The sequence below is a fragment of the Ovis aries genome, chromosome 1 (genome assembly GCF_016772045.2).
Source record: "Ovis aries strain OAR_USU_Benz2616 breed Rambouillet chromosome 1, ARS-UI_Ramb_v3.0, whole genome shotgun sequence".
Lineage (NCBI taxonomy): Eukaryota > Metazoa > Chordata > Mammalia > Artiodactyla > Bovidae > Ovis > Ovis aries.
This window is the reverse complement of record NC_056054.1, coordinates 276,554,388-276,574,049: the sequence shown is the minus strand read 5'-3', so window position 1 is coordinate 276,574,049 and position 19,662 is coordinate 276,554,388. Positions and strand designations below refer to the sequence as shown.

General features: G+C 46.9%; 1 protein-coding gene and 1 long non-coding RNA gene across 5 annotated transcripts in view; one reads left to right on the top strand and one right to left on the bottom strand.

Moving 5' to 3' along the window:
* Positions 1-8,721, bottom strand: part of LOC132658648 (uncharacterized) — a 42,901-nt gene extending 34,180 nt beyond the window's left edge. The window contains exons 1-2 of the long non-coding RNA XR_009598545.1: positions 6,875-8,721; positions 1,646-3,415 (exon numbers count right to left, since the gene is read on the bottom strand). This is a non-coding gene — a long non-coding RNA (uncharacterized LOC132658648). The remainder of the gene's footprint in view (positions 1-1,645; positions 3,416-6,874) is intronic.
* Positions 8,722-9,552: 831 nt separating this feature from the next.
* Positions 9,553-19,662, top strand: part of SATB1 (SATB homeobox 1) — a 100,274-nt gene continuing 90,164 nt past the window's right edge. Inside the window, exons 1-3 of one of the 4 annotated variants that reach the window (XM_060406690.1) lie at positions 9,553-9,759; positions 10,082-10,430; positions 13,006-13,150. The gene's annotated coding sequence lies outside the window, so the exon portion shown is untranslated. Of the gene's footprint in view, positions 9,760-10,081; positions 10,431-13,005; positions 13,151-15,617; positions 15,788-19,662 lie in introns of those variants that run through there. The other 3 variants (XM_060406684.1, XM_042238832.2, XM_042238822.1) reach the window with 3 other exon arrangements.

The following is a 19,662-nucleotide window of genomic DNA, read 5'->3' as shown; positions in this document are numbered from 1 at the left end:
CCAAAAAATGCAAGGTAGTGGCTGAAAACCTACGGTTCTGGTCAATTTGCATCCATTTTTTCTGTTTCTGGAAACATGATCCCATTTATCTTGGAGAATCATATCTCCCTAATTGCAGCCTACTTGATTTGGGTAGGATGGCTGCATTCCTGAATCCAAGGTGGGCATTCGACCCAAGACTAGTGAGTCAGAGTGCCACAGCCCCTGACCAGGGCGCTGAGTCCAGGTCTGGGTATAGGATGTAAGTTGATCCAGTCACAACCAGGTTTAATTCTTTAGCTGGAAACTTTGAGAGAGGGAAGCTCTTTGGGCTGGGGTTCCTGTGTCAGAAGAATGGACGCCTGGAAGGGTGGCTTACTCCAGTGAAGGGACAATCAGACCGAGAATCAAGTTAAAACAGAAGAAAGCAGAACCAAGAGATGGTTGGTGACACTGTTGGAGCAGCTGGATCTCACTATGCCGAAAGCAGTCCTCACACAGCATTTCAGTGTATGGGTCCGCGTGAGAATGTGTACATACCAGGGAACAGCATTTCAGTGCACGGGCCCGCGTGAGCATGTGTACGTACCAGGGAACAGCATTTCAGTGCACGGGCCCGCGTGAGCATGTGTACGTACCAGGGAACAGCATTTCAGTGTATGGGCCCGCGTGAGAATGTGTACATACCAGGGAGAATAAACAAGGCAGTAAGCGCTTTAGTTCTGAGTTGGATTTTCCTCCTTACAGCCCTCCTTTCTCAAATCCATGGGGATTGCTGGATCCCAGCTCGTTTCTACTGAACCTGAATATACGGACTTAGAGCATCGCGATGAGCATTCTAGCTAATTCCTGAACACACTCAAGTCTGAGATCTGCTGTTCCAATTTTATGGTTTAGGAAACTGAGATAATGAGGATTAGGTGTCTATCACAAGATCTTTCAACAGCACGCATTTATTCTAGGTCCATGGGAATGGTCGTTGGGAAGACATCAAGAAACGAGCTGATGAGTCATAGAACCAGAACTAGAATTCTGTTCCTGGTGACTTGACCTTCCCAAGCTTCCACTTTAATACATTTCTTCCTGATTTTTCATCTAAACTGTGAACGCTGACTAATGGCAAAGATTCTGCATTTTGGCAGCATTCTCAGCACACAAAAATAGGTGTTCTGACCACCTTGAGGTAAATGCCGCTAGGTGGATGGTCTGAAATTTGCAAACGTTCCCATCAAGGCAATGGAGGATACGGAGCAGCAGAAAGAAACAAACGCAGTCCCCACGCAGGTCCCACCCTACCCCCCCCACCCCCGTCCAAGTCGCAAAGACACTTGTTTTCCTTAAAAATGCATGCAAAACGTTGTATTCAGTGCCAGGGTATGCAACAGAAAAAGACTTTCTTCCAAAATATTTAGGTAAAAAAATAAATATTCCAGAAGCAGCAGCCATCATTATTCCGGGGCTTTGTTTACCCCCGGCACACCAGCAAGTCACCCAGGAGGGACTTGCTCCTACCCCACTTACATTCCAGTCAATTCATTTTTATTTTTCTTTAAACCCCAGGATTTCTTTTCTACTAGAATCATTCATAATGAAAAAATGAACAAAAGAAGCAATTGTGAGCCTTTATTGAGTACCAGCTGTGTTGAAACACTGGGCATATACTTACCAGAGGAGGTGGTTACAGTGATTATTTCCATCACAAGGATAAGAAAGTTGCGGCAGAAAATTAGGAGACTTGCTCTAGGTCATATAGGTAGTTGAACCAGGGTTAGAATCTAGGTAGTCAGACACCCAAGGCTCAGTTCAGTTCAGCTCAGTCGCTCAGGCATGTCTGACTCTTTGTGACCCCATGGACTACAGCACGCCAGGCTTCCCTGTCCATCACCAACTCCCAGAGCTTACTCAAACTCATGTCCACTGAGTCAGTGATGCCATCCAACCATCTCATCCTCTGTTGTCCCCTTCTCCTCATGCCCTCAATCTTTCCCAGCACCAGAGTCTTTTCCAGTGAGTCAGTTCTTCACATCAGGTGGCAAAATATTGGAGTTCCAGCTTCAACATCAGTTCTTCCAAAGAATATTCAGGACTGATGTCCTTTAGGATGGACTGGCTAGATCTCCTTGCAGTCCAAGAGACTCTCAAGAGTCTTCTCCGACACCACAGTTCAAAAGTATCAGTTCTTCAGTGCTCAGCTTCCTTTATAGTCCAGCTCTCACATCCATACATGACTCCCAGAAAAACCATTGCCTTGACTAGACGGACCTTTGTTGGCCAAGTAATGTCTCTGCTTTTTAATACGCTGTCTAGGTTGGTCATAGCTTTTCTTCCAAGGAGCAAACATCTTTTAATTTCATGCAGTGATTTTGGAGCCCAAGAAAATAAAGTCTGTCGCTGTTTTCATTGTTTCCCCATCTATTTGCCATGGAATGATGGGACCAGATGCCATGATCTTCATTTTTGAATGTTGAGTTTTAAGCCAGCTTTTCACTCTCCTCTTTCACTTCCATCAAGAGGCTGTTTAGTCCCTCTTCGCTTTCTGTCCTGCCTGTTTATTTATTCTGAAGTTTGCTGAAAGTAGTATAATTTGCTCATGCTGCTCCACTGTCTTCGAAACTCACAGAATATATAAAACAGGTGCATTTTATCCTATAGAGATTAAACCTCAGGAAAGCTGAGCTAAAAAATGACAATTTGTAGAGCGATTTGTTGAGAATTTGAAGATTTCATTGTCCAGTGAACTGAGCGGCTTGGAGACTCTGGATGTGCCCGGGGAGCAGAACCTACAAGCAACGGCCGCAACAGTCACACCTTAGGAAAGAATGCCCAGTGATTCTAAGACTTTCTGCGAGTTTCTGGGGGAGTGCGGGCTGTTCTAGACTGCTGACTGTGGAATGGCGGACAGGTGTGGTTTCAAAGCAGGAAAGAAGCTGTGAGAAAAGAGCGTTCAGTGGACTCACGTTCTTTTAACTGAAAAATTAACAACATTGAGACAGTCTCAGGCACATGGGTAGGACAGACTGAGTTATAATATACTGTGATGGATAGTGATACAGAGCTTGGTTTTCACTAGAGACATACACAAGCCATCCAGATGGGTCTCTACAGTTTCACGGAGCCCAAGAGTCCAGTTGCAGGGCTTGGAATAAGACCCATCTGTGTAGCTGGCATTCCTTAATAGCGTGAGGGGATCAGAAAGTTCAGTCCTAGAGAGTAGATATTCTTCTGACAGCTGCTGATCTTTGTGTCCTGCACTGAACGATTTGTGTGTTAAAGAAGAAACAAAACTATTTATCATAGAGTGAGACAGAAAAATCGTATCTGATCAAGAAAAGACCATGGGGCACCCACGCTGCTGCAAGCGGCGTCACTCCATTCTTTTTCATGGCCGAGTAATATTCTACCGCTCCCACATGCCGCATCTTCTTTATCCGTCCATCTGTCAGAGAAAATTAAGCCAGAGAAAGACAAACACGATATGATATCACTCATATGTGAGGTTTTCCAAAAATGATACAAATGAACATGTTTCCAAACAGACACACAAATTTTGAAAATAAACTCACAGTTATCGAAAGGGAAATGGATGCAGCAAGGGGGAATGAATTAGGAGCTTGGGACGAACACACACCCCCCACTGTATACAGAACAGACAACCAACAGGGCCTCCTGTACAGCACAGGGAACTGTACTCAATATTCTGTAATGACCAATGCAGGAAATGAATCTGAAAAGCTCGAATCTCTGCATATGTGTAACTGGATCACTATGCTGCAGGCCTAAATCTCACACACCAGTCAACAACGACACACCAGTCATTAAAGTAAACGACCGTTGTGGTCTTGAAAAATAAACAGTCTAGCAAAGGAAGGGTACCACATGAGGAGTACTCAAAATGTGTGTCCCTCCACTAAAAACGTCCTGTCTTTCATTCATCAGCTCTGCAAATATTTACTGGGCGTCCCCCATACATGGGCTTCCATGCAGTGGTAAAGAATCTGCCTGCGAATGCAGGATGCGCAGGAGACACCAGTTCAACCCCTGGGTTGGGAAGACCCCCTGGAGGTGGAAATGGCAACCCACTCTGGTATTCTTGCCTGGAGAATCTCAAGGACAGGGGAGCCCGGCGGGCTGCAGTCCACGGAGTCACAAACAGTCTTAGCGACTGAGCATGCTTCTACCCTATATACTTGGAAGGTTGTGTCCTTATACAGGGCTTTGCGTCATCACTCAAATGGTTCTGAAGCATCAGCTAGACTCTCCTGGCTCCAGGATTTTCCCGTCCACTCTGCCTCCAGAGCAATCCTTCCAGAGGGAGCAGATGGTACTATCCTATCTTTATACGCCTGAATGACTCCCTGTTTCACGCAGCAAGAGACATGGAACTGAGGGGTCCTTAAGCTGGTTTTGACCCATAGACATGTTTTCCCACTACGTGTGTTCTTTAAAATGTGGATAAGTCCTCAACATGTAATGTTTTAATTTTCCATATAAATCTGAATCAGCAGCTTCTCTTTAAAAGTTGGAAGGTCTGACATCCAGCACCATTGGCCAAACTGAGCACTGCATTTAGACATCAGACTCTTCTCCTGCTTGCCACAGTCCCTGATGGCCTCAGCTCCACCTGCTTTGTTCATTTCCGTTCATGCTTGCACCAAGGGAGGCGTAAGAGTCTGAAATCCCTGGAGGAATGGGATAATGTCTATGCAGAGTACGTCTCCGAGGATCTTCACAACTGGAAGCTCTTTGGTTTCATCCTTTGTAAAGACCCCCTGTTCCAGCCACAGTGAATTCTCTGTAGTTCACTAAACGACAAGCTTTGTCTTCCTCAGGGCCCTGACTCATGATGGACTCTCTGCTTGAAAGACCCTTCCTCCAGCTTCCTTTCCTGCCTAAAAGAATCTCATTTATTCTCAAGACTTAGTCCAATGCCTCGGTGGAACATTTCTCAATGCCCACCAGAGTTACTTGCTTCTACCCAAGTGTTCCCACAGCACTATGTGGCTCTATTTGTATTGCAATTGTAATAGAATTCAAAATTCAACATTCTGTTTGTCCAGTTGGGAAATATATTTCTTGAAAAGGAGGACTCTCTCCACTCCATAGTGCTTCCCAGGTAACTCAGTGGTAAAGAATCCGCCTGCCAATGCAGGAGGTGTGGGTTCGGTCCCTGGGTCGGGAAGATCCCCTGGAGAAGGAAACGGCAGCCCACTCCAGGATTCTTGCCTGGGAAATCCCATGGGCAGAGGAGGCTGGCTGGCTACAGCCCGAGAGGTTGCGAAACAGTCAGGCGCGACTTAGCGACTAAACAACAACATCCACCTCCATACCCCCAGCTCTTAACACGGCGCCCGGCACCCGGTGGGCACACAATGTTCACTGAATGCACAAAAAGACGGATGAATGGACACATGAGCGGATGCTTCCAGGAGAACGTTTTATCTGTGTCGCCAGATTGCGACATTTAAAATAAGGGAAGTAATGACTTGAAACGAAATTTCAAAGTTTGATAGTGATCATGACATCTCCAGATAGCAGCTCTTAAAAGTTCTTGTTCATCGTACCCGTTCAGGGAAAACAAGCCTTGAGAAGATGAAATATATACAACAAAAGTAAGTGTATTTTAAGTAAAAGAGACAAAATTGATAGGGCCCCACGTCTTGGTGTGGAGGGGTGAGGCCTCATGCTGCATTCGGAGAGCTGAGGGTGAGAGCAGCGGAGCGCGTCGCTTCTTGGCCAGTGGGCTCTGGCAGCGCCTGCCCTGAGGAGCGGAGCACCTGGGCCCCCCGAGAGCGGCAGGAAGAAATCTCTATCTGCAGTGGCCGCGCGGACGTGAGCCGCCAGGAGTAAAGCAGTTCTTAGAGCTGTGGCGCCACCGCTCTCCACTCGGGAGCACAAGACAGACTGCCCTATCTGGTCTTGAGATGATTCCATGGAGCCACGTCGCTAGTCCTGGACAGTGAGTCGTGAGCCCAAAACACGCATGCCTTGCGGCCGCAGCATTTAAACACCAGCATGAGGCTCTCCAGGGTGATCTTCATTCTCCCAGAGCAACATGAAACACTCAAGGTGACGACTGTTCTGCCAGCCTAGGACATGGAGCAGACCAGTCCACCTGCGGTCGGCATATCGCGTAACCAAGGCAACTCGAGCCATCGTGGCCGCTGACTGTTGGGACTGTGCGTTACTCCGCACAACATAGCCCACCCTGACTAACACAATGGATGGCTCTGGCTTGCTGCCAAGCGGCATAGCTAAGACCGACAGCTGGGAATTTTCGGAAGACTGATCCCGTGCCGTTTAAGAAAGAGACCTACAAAGCATGCAAAGGCGGAGCGAACTACTTAGGTTATTGTCCATTCATCCAGTGTACACTAAATTCAGCTCTGGGGGAGGTGCTCTATAGACAGAATCCTCATCTCTCTGGAGGTAAGTGGCAAGTTTCTCTTCACTCAAGATGTTTGTTTGGATGGCCCTGAGTGTTTTGACTCAACAAATTAATTCTAAAAATACCTGCCAACCTGGAACTTCAGGATGTCTATTTCCTCTAGTCTAAAAAAGAAAAAAAAATCTATTTATTTAAAGTATTCCTTCGCCTCAAGCCATTTACTGACCCACTGAGTTGTCTGAATTTAATGTAATTTTCCCAGCAAATAAGTCCCTTGCAGGCCAATACTCTCATTCTTCCTTCGAATCTTTCTCGTACTCTTAAGGACACAATAGTTTATTGTCTGTCCTCCTAGGAAAATAGTCAGCATTTGACACTAGCTATTATTATTAACGGATTGATATGTTTCAGATATACTTGTCTTTCAACCATTTAAATTAGGTTTGGACTTGTTTTTAAAAAACGAAACAAACAAACAAAAAAAAACAACAAGGAGCACAAATGTATTACCCTAATAATTTTCAGGCAAAATGATTCTTCCTTCTGGAAAAAAAAAAAAAAACAAAACCCTTAGCCCTGTACTATTGAATTTGTGGCCAATTACAATATTTCATTAACTTCTTAATTGGGTAAGTATTTAATGTATTCCTACTGTGTGCCAGGGGGCAAGGTTTATATAAGAGTTTACAAGATATGTTATTTCATGCACTGTACCCATCGTTACATAATTCTATGTTATAACAGTGCCTGTGAGTTCTCTGTATAAAACTATTTGCAAGGAGAAAAACAAATTCAAAAGGTTGGAGCAAAACATTCCCTTCGTTTGCCACCTTAAATTCTGAGGGTTTGGTGAATGACTTGGGGTAATAGATGAGTAACGTAAAAGTATGTAAGGAGAAGAAACAACCTTTTTTTTTTTTTTTTTTCAATATTTCCATTTCTGCTAAGCTTCATTTCAGGCTTTCAGAATTGGAGAATCAGCTGCCTGCTATAAGAAATTGCTAATAAGCAGTAATTAAAGACTGAGAATTTATTCTTTCCATTCCAAACCTGATGTCATCCCCAGATGGAGACACTGGTACTAGTTAGGCAATTCAGCATTTTGGTAAAGGGAGGCAGAAGGATTTGGTGCCTTTTGGATCCTGTGGAGGCAGAAAAGTGGTCCAGGAAGAAACACTTGGGTTTGATTTTGTTTTGCCCCCTGGGATCATTTACACCTTTTTGCTTTGCTTTAGAACCAGGAGCTGAGGTGGGCACCCGTGTCTTAAAAAGCAAGGTGCCGTTTTCTAAAAGAACACTAATTTATAAACTTTTCTCATTCTTCTGTGTTTGGGATTGCCGACTCTGCATAAAATGACAGTCAACCGAAAAAGACGGATCAATTCCAGTGATTTCAATACCCATTAATAGAAAAGAATGGGCATATCGGAAGCCAGGGTGAAGACAAGCGCTGCCCTCCTTTTATTCAGGAAAACCACACAAAAATACAGCACAGTCGATGCGCTGTTACCAGGACTTGGAAGTAGGATCCAGCCACCGTGTAAAAGACACAGCAAGACGGCAAGGATGTCAGGATTTTCCCAGCGTGCCTCATTCATAGACGTCTGACAGAAGAGGACCTCACAGAGCTTTGAGGAAAAGCTGAGTTCTCAGCCCGCAGCCACTTTCCAGGAACTTCCCTGCAAACAGTGCTCTGGTACCGGCGGGACGGAGCTCTGAGCCCTCTGCCTCCTGCTCCAGGAGCTTCCCTCGAAGCACGGTTATTTACGGGGGCTTCATGAGAGAGCCGGCCTCAAGTGAACGGAACTCAAGAAAGCGCAGCTTCTAAAAAATACACGGGGGCGCCTCTGCGGTCCTTGCTGTTACAAGCTGACGTTTGACAGTTCAAGCCACAAACTCAACTACACACACACAGACACACACACAGAACACCACCTCGTTTCCCCAATTTCCTTAACTTTGAGTAAACAGGAGTCATTTTCTGTGGTCATATCCATGCGAATTTCCCAAAGACAACACGACACAAAAGACCTGCGAGTTCCCTTAGGGAAAGAGGACAAACCGAGCTCCCGTTTCTCCTCCGCCCGGGGTCCTCGGGCCCCCAGCCCCCGAGGCGTGTGGCGTCTGAGCCCCTCTGGAAAGGCCCCCGCGCCCCCGCGCCCCGAGTCCCCGGTCGTCACTGCCCGTGGTGCTTCCTGCTCTTTGGAGCGAGGGGACCTCAGTTTAGGCGTCTTTGGCCAATGGGATGAAAAGCAGGAGCGCTGCCCCGGGAGGAGATTAAATGAACGCGGAGCGGCGGGGCGCGGGGAGGGGGGCAGGGGGTCTGCAGGAGGACCCCGATTCGCCCGCCACGTGCTCCGCGGAGGGGGCGCCGCGCTCCCGGATGGGGCGCTGCGGGCCAAGGGTGGGGCGCGGGGAGGGGAGCGGAGCCGCCTGGCGGGCGAGGAGGCCCTCTAGGCGGGATCGCCTCCGCCGAGCGCCGCGGAGGGGAGAGCCGGTCCTGCAACCCGGGCGGGGGGCAAACCTCCGCCCACCGGCCGGCCTGGGTGGGGGCGCGGCACGGGGGGGGCCTCTGCCCTGACTTCCTCCTCCGCTGGCACTCGGCCACAGTCACCCCCGGAGGCCCCCCCCGTACCCCCCCCAAAGCCCAGCCAAACAGCGAGCCGCGGGAGGAAGCCGCCGGCTGCAGGAGGCGGGGTGCGCGCGCGGGGGGCCCGGGAGAGGTGAGAGGCAGGGCCGGCGGCGCCCGGGGCCGCGCCGCGCCCCCCGCGCGCCCCGCGGGCGCCCACACTTACCCTCGCGCCCGGGGGTCGCGGCTCCGGCGCCCGTCTCGGCGCGCGCCCCTGGCCGCCCGCTGCGCCCCGGGCCCGGCCGGCGCGCGCGGGGAGGGAGCCGGGAGCGGCGGCGGCGGCGGCGGCGGCGGCGAGGGCTCCGGCGCGCCCCGCGGGCGGGCGGCCGCCGAGGCTCCGCCGCCAGGGGGAGAACCGGGCGGGAGCCGGGGCGGCGGCGGCGGCGGCGCGCGGGTCCGCCGAGCCCCGGGCGCAGCGTGCCCGGCCCGGGGCTGCGGCTGGATGCGCGCCCGGGCGGCTGCGGGCTCCCGCGGGGGGCGCCCCGGTGCCTCCAGACCGCGGGCGCCGCCGCCCCCGCCCCCTCCCCCCGGCCGCACCCCCTCCCCCTTCCTTCCCCCGGCCCCGCGCGCTCGCGCGCTCGCTCCGCGCCTCGCTCTCCCCTTTAAACGCCCACTCCGGATGGGAAAAGAAGACAACTTGCAGTCAAGTTGCGATTAACTTCCGCGGCGGCCGCAGCCCTGGCGGCGGCGGCACCGGAGGCCGAGCCCGCCGCCTCTGGAGCCCGACGCCGGCGCGCCCCCCGCCGCCCCCGGCGCCCCAGCCTGAGTGAGTGCCGCTCCCCTCCCCGCCCTCCTCCTTTCTCTCTCTCTTTCTCTTTTTTTTTTTTTTTTGCCCCTATTCGTGCTCTTTTCCCTCGGTCTCTGCTTTGCTCGGAAGCGATCCAAACTTCACCGCGGGACCCGCGCGCGGGGCGCCTCGTGGGGGGGCGCCCGGCCACAGGGGTCCCCGAGGTCCTCCTCCCGCGCGCGGCGGGACCCGGAGGGGCGGCCGGGGGCCGGGGAGGGGAGGGGGCGCCCGGGCCGGGGCCGCGGGGCGCTCGCTCGCCCTCCCTCGGGGTGTGGACGCGCGCACACACCTGCCCCGACAGACTACGGCTGAAGGATCGCCTCCGGGCCCGCCGTGGGACCCCCTTTGGCAAGAGAAAAGGGGACTCAGGAAGCGCGCCGGGAGCTCGCGGAGACCCGCTGTGTGCGCCCGGGAGCCGGCTTGGCCGCGCGGCGCCCGGCGGGGAGCGGGAAGGTCCCGTCGGCCGGCCGCGTGCCTCCGGCTCAGCATCCGTCCCGGCCCGCGCGCCCGCCGGGGGCGGCGAGGGGGGCGCGGGAAGTTTGCGGCAACTTCTCCAGCCGGAGCCGCCCGGCGCCGGGGTGCTCAACTTGGAGCCGGGAGTTGGAAAGCGGCGGCGCCTGGCGTGTCGAGCCCTCGCCGGCGGTAGGCAGGTGGGTCCTGACCGGCTCCCGGGGCGAACGCGGGCGGGGCGGGGGGTCGGGCTGGGGGCCGCAGGGCGCGCCGCCCTCTCCGGGAGCCGGGGCCGCACCGGGACGGCCTGCGGTCCGCGCCGAGTCTCCCCCCGCGGCCCCGGCCCGGGCGCCGAGGCCTCCGCGGGGCGCTCCGCCGCCCAGGCTCCGGGGCCGGCGGGGCGCGGGTTTGCACAACCTCGGGGAAGGGGCAGGGCCGGCCGGCGGCTGCTCCGGGCAGTGACAGGCGCGTGCTGGGACCCGGGAGACCCACTGGGCTGGAGGCCCGGGCGCCCCCAGAAGCCACGGAGAGGGGCTCGGGGCTCTTGCTAGACGTTTCGGCCCGGATCGCCACTAGAGCGTAGCACCTTTCACTTCCAAGTGTCGACCTCAGGATCGCCTCTCAGAGCGCCCTGGTTGGCAACTCGGACCCTGGCGAACTTTCTCCGCAGCATTACAGATTTTCAGGCAAACGCTGGGAGTCTTAGACTCCACATGGTTGTAAGGAGACCGAGAAAAGCGAAAGACGAAACAAGTCCTAGTCTCAGGAGAGAACCTTTCTGCCCCTACTGGCTGGGGTTCCCTCCTGGGAGGCCAGGGGACCTTACTTTCCCAAGAGGACAGAGGAGGGGTTAGGAATGAGGAACACGCGACTGCTGGGTGTCAGGATTTGTCCCAAGCAGGTCCCGAAATCCAGTGTTTGTGCTGCCGACAGTCATTCATGCCGCTGAAATTTCATTGAAATTTACACCCAATCTAAAGTGGATTTTTCTGAGATGTCAGGAATTAAGATTTATTCTGCAGTCAAATGTAAGCTTGGGGAAAAAAAAGAAAAAGACGAGACAGCCAAGGTTGAGGTGTTCGCTCTAAAAACCCTTAATCCTGTGTGGTACTCTGCTATGATTTAGCAGCAGTCCTTTATTTCTTTTGCACATTATTTTAGTAGAACAGGAGTACATTCATATACTGGCTGCTCCAGTCTGCTGGCAAACATTAGCATTCAGGCTTACATTTTTGACAAATGTGCAGACAGGAATAGCATGAATAGGCATCTTAAATATTAACAACCTAAGCATCTGTTGTGAAACAAATTTAATATATTTACTCTGTTTTTCTCACATTGTTAGAAAAGGTTATAATAAGTGCATAATTTCAACTTTAGTTAGCAGAAGTAACTGGCTGTATCTTTCACTACCTCTCCAAATGTTTAACACAATCAGCAGACATAAATACTTTAATTAACTTGGTTAGGCACATTATTAAATACACTTTAAACGATGTGGATACTATATAAAATGTAACAGTAGCGAAATATGTATCCTATTTGTGTACATTTTAAATGGCTATGCATTTTATAAATATACCAGGCATGTTTATTCTTCATCTCCATTTGACACTTATTACTTTATATTTTTCCTAATGGAAACAATATTTTAAATGTAGAGTTGTTCAGTCATATGTAATACATAATATGTAAACAGTAGCTATAAAATACAAAGGGTTGTTAAATTTGAGCATGGCTACACTGTAACAAGATTATACAAGAGAAATAAAAATCCCAGCTCAAATTTGTATTCCTTTCTGAATAATGAATACACATGATGGATGAGAAAAGAGCAGATAGGGATTTCCCTCCTAAAGTACTAGTGCCTTAAAATGTGTGGGGGGTGGGGGTGGGGGGCACAGGGGGACAAGGGGGAGAAGCAGGGGAAAAATCAGCCGAGAACGCAGGCTTAAAGAACTTCCAAAAGTCTGAATAGTTATTTCCAGAATCAATGCATTCTTCATTTTCCCACAAGCTGAAATATGTAATAAATAATAGTTCTTTGTATGTAAAAGTATTCCAAAGGAATGCCTTTTGTTCAGTTGTTGTAATAAATTAATATATTCTTTGGTTGATAATCTACAAAAGTAGTTCTTTTGTCTCACAGCATCTTAAATGAGAACGGCAACAAGATGAATGTTGGTTTATTTCTGCACAGAAGTCTGTTGCCAGCTATAGGAACCTGCGATTGAATAAGATGATGTGCTGAGTGATGGTTCAGCAAGTCTGCATTAAATTAGCAAAAACGGAAATATCTGGGGGAGATCTTCAATGATTTTTGTTCATGTGATTGGTTGAGGATCATAAATTAGGCCTAAAAGGTCAGGTGACAAGCACCTGTTCCTCATTATTGTTAAAACCTTTTGGTTACAAACACTGTTAAGCTAAACACAACATGGATATACAGCAGGAACTCTGTAAAGCACTCTGGTGGTTTTTCATCCGCTCTGTAAATTTCCAGAAGGGCCATACACAGACATGCCCTTCACACAAACACCTCTTCTGAGACGTGTTGTCTCGGACGACTCTTGTGTCATTTCCATACTTGAGACTGATGGAGTATGTAAATACATGTGACTGACTCTGCCTGAACCTGTTGTAGTCAAGTGCAGATCTAGTCAAAATATTATTTTTTCAAACCCCTCTTATTCCTTTACAATCCACTGATTAATGATCAGAGTTTGTTCAGGTTTTAAATAGAAACCTCCCCAAATTGCCTTTCATGCTTTTTAGATAAGGTGAGTTCCCACGTTAACTGAGGCCAGGAGATATTTTGCTTGGTGCTTGTACAGAAGAACAGGAGTTGCTCCATGCCGACAGAGCTTTGTGGTGTACAGAGAAGGAGAAGAAAAGCGCATTTGACATGAGTGCTGTTTGGGTGGGTATCATCATTTGCTCTCCAGACTTGCTGCTTCTCTCAGGGGAGTTCCGTAGTATTTTGATTAGAATTAAGGCATGTGGTTGGATTTTTATGAATGGTTTACCATCAGCTATTTCAGAGAGCAGAATAAGCATCCACAGTGAACGGACCTCAGCAGCACAAGTTTGCAAAATACAAAAGGTGCCAGTTGCTTTTAATTAGCAGAGGAGGAGGATTTTGAGCGAATTCGGTAACCGTGATGATTAAATTCTCCATTTAAATATGCTCTTTGTCTTTTTTGGTTTGGTGTAGTTTCTGCTTATTAAGTAGTCATTTTTAGCATTTGTGATCAGATTACAGAACTGTCATCCTCTTGCTTTTCCAATTGATTTGGTTTGCAAACTCCAAAACTCTGGGATGCTTTTAACAAATTGGTTTACATTTTGACAGAACAGAGTTAAGTTAATTAATAGATCAGGCACGGAAAAGCCTCCATGGTAGGGTGTATTTTCTGGTAAAATGAAAGTTATGTTTCAGCACGATGAGCATCAGGCTTCAGTAATCTGTTCCTCGTGTGGAATGAACACTTCCTACTTCGAGCTAGCAGGCACCTACTGTTTATTTACGCTGCATTAAACTGACAGCTCAGCAATCAGAGGAAAAATATTACTTACCTTCCTGAAGTAAATACCAGTTTATAGGTTAGTGCACGTATTTATATTCCTGTCACCACTAAATAATGGCCCTGTCTCCACTTTAATATCTACCTGTACTGTAATCCAGGGCTTTAGACTCTTCCTGGTGGGGGTAGGGGTCGAGAAGAGTTTTCTTATCATTTCCCAGTGGCTAAACTTAAAAAAAAAAAAAGAAAAGAGTTATTTCATCTTCTCATTTCTGTCCTGCAAGAATCAGTTGAAAGAGATATTATCCATGTTTATTTCACATACCTCAACTGTTACATCCAAATCCCAAAAGAATCCACATGCCACTTAAAATAGTCATCTTAGAGCGACCTCGGGACAGATATGTTCAAACACATTCAAGTGTACGTTTGCTAAATTAAACTCTCTACAAAGTTCCAAAGAGATAACTTCAACTATTTGATTACTTAGATAGTAGCTTTGATAAAATGTCTTCTCTTCCAAGCCTTAGATGGAATGATTCAGTTTTTAATGGAGATCAGCAAATATGCATATAAAGTGAAACACACTGATGGATGGGTGGATTGGTACAGTTAGCTTTCCTCTGAAAATCTTCTTGCCTTCTTCATCTTTTTGTTTAAGCAGCCAACCTTGGATCTCAACTTTTTTACAATACTAAATTCAGGTGTTTCTCCTTTTAAATTGGAAGCCCATTCTCTTTGGAGACCCTGGAAACATCAAAATATAGTTAAAGTTGAGCTCCAAAACTTGTACTTAATTTGAGAAAATGCTTGTTATCAAGGACATTCTGTAAGTAGCTCTTAACACTCAGCCTGTCCACCCAGCTGTCAGTCTAATCACATCCTCCATTGACATCAGGGCAGAATGTGGTCTTAATGCAGCATATAAATCAGATCTGTTACCCAGGGTTCTTCTCCTTCCCTCCCGAAGAAAAAGTGTCTTCTGTGATAATTTATATATCGTTCCTAAGTGCTATTCTCAATGGTAAGTCTATTTCAACTTGATGTCTTCATAGAGCGTGATCAACACATTAACACACATTATTTAGTACTTTTGAACTCATGCCAATGGTACCTTTTGCTGTTTATTTTTTAAAGTCTTTTTTAAGATCAGATATTTCATTTCAGAGTAAACAGATACAGATTGTGTGTGTATATATTCAGGGTGAGATTTAGTAGCTTAGCGTTTCTCCAGCATATTGGCCTATTTTTATGCTTTGAAGTTATTCTGTGTCTCTTCCACAGTTGTTGCTGTCTGAAGGTTCGTAAATAGAAATTCTCATCACCTCTTTCAATGGACTTTCAAGGATGTAATTTGGTTTATATGGCAATCCCAGCTTAGTTATGAGAGATGAAAATCAGTTAACCAGTATCCCGGCATTTATGTGCCTAGATTTGGCTGACATTTATTCAGTCCAGTTATTTGGTATGTGGTAGTGAAGTGTCTTGTAATCAAACATTAAGAGTTGGTTCCGTTTTCCAGTGGAGAAACAGTCTTGCTGGATAAAACCTTTAACTGTGCAATATTTTATTGCGCTCATCACTCATTAGAGAGCCCGCTTATCGTGGCACGGATTTTTGCTGCACCTCAGGGGTGCAGGTCCCCCAAATGAAGCTGAGACGCTTGCAGAAGGAGCAGATGGCAGGCTGCACCTGGCCCTGCCTCTGCTAGGGTGTCTGTGGACCTGCGTTGCGCCCCCCCCCCCTCCCCGCCCGCCGACCCCTTCTCCCAGGTGTGCAGGAAATGGAGGGCGTTGTACCCGGTGAAGTGGGTGGACTCTACCCAGAGCTATGACCTGATTTGTGACGTACCCTCAGAACTGCAGTAATGGTCCAGCTGCTTTGCAGGCAACTGGTATCCACCTCATTTGGGGATGCTTCTGCTTTGCTAGCTGTGCCAGAGACAACTTCGTCATTGTCACCTCGTCAAAGACTCGTTCTTGAGAGCTCTCCTGGAGGGCTAGATTCTGACAGCAGCCTCTGGTATTTGGAGGGTAAGTGCCAGAAAAGTTCCTATTAGTTCCATGCGGGGACTCAGGGGCTCCAGCCCCCAGGAGAGGCCAGGACTGAGTGTCCAGGGGAGGTCTCCATGTCTGGATGTTGCTGTTTCTTGGTGAGAGATGATTTGGAGCCCGAGAGCAGCAGAAACTCTGCAGCGCGCGTGCTACTCTGGGCGGTGAAACGTGGTGGAGAGCTCCCAGGAGAAATTACTACATCTTCCTTTCTTGAGATATTTAAAGAAAAGGTGCTCACTAATCTGTGAGAGGGGAACTCTGTAGATGCAGTTTTCCAGGAAGCTGGGCAGAGTAGGGTGGATTGCTAGAGGTTCTTTGCTAGTCTTACTCAATGGTTTCTGATATGCCGTTAAGAGCCTGCAAATGAGAATTTGGCCTTTTAACGTTTACAGTGTTAAGGACTTTAAGGTAAAAGAGGTTGTCTGTTATAAATATTTTATTGTAATAATTATTATAAATCAAATACAACCTAGTATATGCAGATATCTTTTGAAATAGAGGTAGTCCTGAATATGGTGTCTCCATAATTAGCTGTTTGATGTTGAATGCAATTGAGTTTTCCTGATCCAGTGAACCAGACGATGGAAATCATTGGGGATTCACAGCAGGGCTATGTAATGATTTTTGATATAGCAAACCTTTCTTTCCTTGTTCACTGATAAAGATATTTTATCAGTAAATAAAGCACTCAATTCAAATGCTTACAATTTTAAATTTTAAAAGGACATCCAGAATTGATGAAATAATCCAAGTGTTTCTCATTGTATTTTTGCCAACTGAAATGACACCTTGATGTTCTTTCTAATAGATTTCTCCAGACTGTGAGAGGAAGGAATAATATTTTAATAACTATGCTTTAATTTTTTTTTCCTTAGAGGTGGGCTCACTTTGGGGTGGTTTAAGAAGACTGAAAACCAATTTAGAACATTATCTTAAAAGTTTAAACATGACAGCCTTCCTTTGCAAGGAGTCATTGTATTTTAATAATACTGTACACTTATTAATGTTATTGGAGCAGTAGACAGTTAATTACAGCCTTTTCTGAGACACGTTAACTGTATATTAACAGTCATGTTAAAAAAGAGTGATGCATACTGTTACATACAAGCCGCTGCTTGCTGGACTTTCCAGAATAGTCTTTCAGAATGTATGGAGTCAGATTTTGGGTCCACAATTATCAGAATGTTTTCTAATAAAGCAACTTAATTTTAGACTTTTCACTGGGACGTAAGATTTTTAATTTTCTTCTTGTTTTCCCCTTTCTCTGTGTTAGCATTGACTTGAGCACTTTTGCTTAGTAGGTTCAGAAATCAGTGTCCCTCAGCAGTTTTAGCCTTCCCACACTGTAGTTTGAGATGCCTACATTTTTGTTTTGTGATGGCTTTGGCCAACATAAGCCATTAAAAGCTTATTGAGTTGATTCTCTTTGTAGCATCTTTTTGGTCACTGTTTCTTGAGCCAGGCTGTGCTGTCTTACAGTTCTGTAAAGCATGATGTATAAGATGCATTTGAGCAGTTGATCACAGCTGTAGTTCTAAGACTACTATCTTCCAAGTCTAAAGCCTGGTTTTTCCTTGGCTTCTGGCATGGCGAGCAATGGGTGACTGAAAGCTGCACTGAGCCTGCCTTAGACAACTCTCAAACCAGTTGACGCTTTGAACTCTCTCAGCTAATCTGGATATGTTGACCTTGTAACCTTGTGATACAGCGCTTAAAAATGTACTGGGATTCCCACTTTATGAATTTTTAGGTGCTGCGGCCTCTGTTTATTCCAACAAGTTATTCAACTACCAAAAAAAAAAAAAATCAGTGTAAGGTACATGTCTGTGTTACAGAAAATAGTAACTTCACATTCTGTCTTGCTTGGAGAGCACTATTAAAGATCTGCTAAATTAATAACAGAATAGTGAGCTTAGCTTGTGCTGATGCGGTTTGGTGGGAAAAGGCTTTTCTCCCCAGTCTTCCCTTTCACTGGGGTCACCTGCACACTCCATCTGCACCCTGCACATGTGCCCATGTTCTGGATGACTGCGTGGTTTTCACCTCTGGGTGCTCTGCCCTTTTCGGACAGGAGAATCAGGGTCTGTCTCCTCCTCCTCGACCTTGAGGGTGGGGCAGGGTCTCTGTTGAGGCTTTTGGTCCTCTGGTGTGGGGTGGTGCTCACAACCTGCTCTTGCGTCCCTGGAGTCAGGCTACCAGGTAAAGGTCCTTCTGATCTTCTAGGGCCAAAAATACTGTGTGCTAAGCAGCCCACGTCTGACTGACCTCTGTCTGTTCTTTCCTACGACAGTGATGTTATTCCAGGGCCTCACTGGATGAATATCAGCCATGATTAACTGCATAACAGATATTTTTCTATCCACTTATATATAAAATGGATTTTTATATCCATTGTGTAACACTGTTTTGAGATTTAGCGTTTTTATGTTAAAGATGACTTCCTTCAAGTCCTTAAAATTAATGCTTGCATTGCAGTGGGGTTGGGTTAGGTGCATCTAAAAGGTTCTGAAAAGTTGCCAGCCTTCTAAGAAAGTTATCTTAAAAAAAAAAAAAAAAAGACACTTCCTCTTTAAATTTATTGCCACATGTGAGGCTCTTTGCAAGACAGTGCTGTTTAGTTACACAAAGAAAAGTCTTTCTGAAGCAGAGACTGCTGTGTGACCTAGTCCATTACCATGTGCATTCTGTCTCTTTAAAAACAGGCTCCTCTATTTGCCCTATTAATTGTTGATATGTTGCCATCCACGAGACAAAAATTAGAGCTGTAATTAAATAATCATGTGGTGCTCCTTAGTGCCAGTGAGAGCAAACTCATTTTTCCAGGCCCTGATGGTCACTGATTATTGTATTACCACTGGCTTGCTTTATTTTTTTAATGATTCTCTATCTGTAGATTACCCAACTACTGTCCTTCTTTACAAAATTAGAGAAAATAGAGAACATTCAGCCCGTTAATTGGCTGGCGGTCCTCAGGGATGTAAGGTAGACATACCTTTTTCTGCTCTTGGTCACCTGGCAGGTTCTTTGGGGAGGCTACATCAGTGGTGTGGTTGCCTGCCATTTAATTTACACTGGTGTTTTGGCTGGGATGGAGGCATATGGGGAATGCCAGGAGAATTACAAAAGGAGCCGGGTATTAAAATTCAGAAATGATTAAAATTGAAATAAAAGGATGCTGCTGCCTTGCCAGTCCTCTGGCAGTCACAATGACACACAGAGATGAGTTTCCATCGGCACCTTTTCCTTCTTTTTCATTTCCTCTCGTTCATTGTTGACACATTTTCCTTCTGTCCGGCTCCCGTCTCTGTATCTCTTTGCACAGCTATGCATTCCTAGCTCTTCCTCTTTCCTTAAGCATGGAGAAGCCTACTTAACCTTATTATAACAATAACAGAATAGGTTATTAATATTTAATATGCACATGATTAAAATTTCTCTCCCTTAAACATAGGTCAGCTGTATTATTATTAACCAGCATGTAATTTTTCATTTAAAATATTCTTATTCTGCCCTTGCTGTTTCTGAAATGTAGTCTACTTTGCTAGTGATTTAATATATAATGTTTAGAAAACTGTGGTCGGCTAGTGAGAAAAGAACTTACCAGTCATGGATAATCAATTATGCATGAATTCAGATGTAACAGATGGAATCTGTGAGTTAAAGTTTCCCTTTGCCTTAGTGGTTTTTTTTTTTTTTTATTTGTTTGTTTGACACCTGTCTCATATAGAGATAAACATCTAATGTAGCATGTGAGAAATTTCCTGATATCTTTGTATTCTCTTTAAAGTGAACTTGATTTTTTTTAACTTAAATTCAAGGGCAGAGACTTTCTGTGATCTTAAAGATGATCAGAT